At 60.3% G+C, this 1,064-nt stretch overlaps 1 protein-coding gene across 1 annotated transcript in view; it reads right to left on the bottom strand.

The window, feature by feature from the left end:
• Window positions 1-1,058, bottom strand: part of KCNJ10 (potassium voltage-gated channel subfamily J member 10) — a 73,543-nt gene extending 72,485 nt beyond the window's left edge. The window contains exon 1 of the mRNA XM_006752839.2: window positions 1,002-1,058. The gene's annotated coding sequence lies outside the window, so the exon portion shown is untranslated. The remainder of the gene's footprint in view (window positions 1-1,001) is intronic.
• Window positions 1,059-1,064: the final 6 nt, after the last annotated feature.

Below are 1,064 nucleotides of genomic sequence, written 5' to 3'. Positions count from 1 at the left end.
CCCACAGCTAAGGCAGACGAGCCAGAAAGCTTTAGCCACAATTGGTATTGGTGAGCAACATAATCAGGCTCTAAGCCTTGGCCTTCTTTGGGTCCAAATTTGTACTGGCTCCTGCAGCAACCCCAGTTCCCCATCTCCCTCGCTCCGCCCGGGGTGCTTCATTAACAAGAATGAAATCTCCCCATCAGAGCGGCCCTGCTTCCACTTCTGCCCAGTTTTGTCCTTGTCTCCATCCCAGGCCTTAGCTCTCCTCCCCAAATCAGGGAGTTCTCTCATTTCTTTCCTAACACAGGTGCCCTTGGTGAGCGCCTGACGGAGATGGGATGGGAAGGGAAGGGCATCTCCCTGTGAAGGTGAAGGTTAGAGCCCAGCCTGCCCTTCTCCCGTGGGAGTGGCCTTGCAGCTCTCCTCCTGGGGTCTCAGTGGGAAGCGCTGGGGGAGAGGAGCCGTCACCAGGAGGTTGAGTCTGAAGTGGATGACAAGTCCGAATGGAGGGAAGAGACGGGTGGGCAGGGGTCCCGGGCACACCAGGTTACTGAGGATCCCCGACCTAAGCTGTGTGTGTTCTTCTTCCCATGGTGCTAAGTGGGTGTCGCTATGTGGGTAGGGGGCAGGAACAGGGCTGGGCACGGGAGTGGGAGTAACCTGAGGATCCTGGGAAGAGGGGGCGCTGTCTGGAGGGCCGGTGTGGAGGTGCATGGTTCTATTTGTTGGAGGAGCTGTGATGTAACTGCAGGTCTGCCCAGTGGGAAGGGGCACCAGGAAAGCCCCTTCCTTAGCCTGAAGGGCTGAGGTGACCACGTTGGCTTATCTTCTAGGAGCCCTTTCCAGGGGGGTCCCTGTGGGGCCGCCTAAAAGGGGGGCTGAGGAACAGGGCCATACCACGGAGACCAGCCAGGGTGGGGGCCAAGTCTTGCCGCCCACCCCGACGTCTATGAAAGGGAGGTGGACAGCATCCCGGCCGGAGCGGCAGCCCTCCCTCATCAGGGCCAGGGGCTTACCTTGGGTCCGCGCTGAGTGGCCCTTCGGATGCGCAGCAGGACTGACGGACAGACGGGGCGGGC

This window comes from Myotis davidii, unplaced genomic scaffold (genome assembly GCF_000327345.1).
Source record: "Myotis davidii unplaced genomic scaffold, ASM32734v1 scaffold251, whole genome shotgun sequence".
Lineage (NCBI taxonomy): Eukaryota > Metazoa > Chordata > Mammalia > Chiroptera > Vespertilionidae > Myotis > Myotis davidii.
The sequence above is the reverse complement of the archived record's forward strand: the minus strand, read 5'-3'. Positions and strand labels throughout refer to the sequence as shown.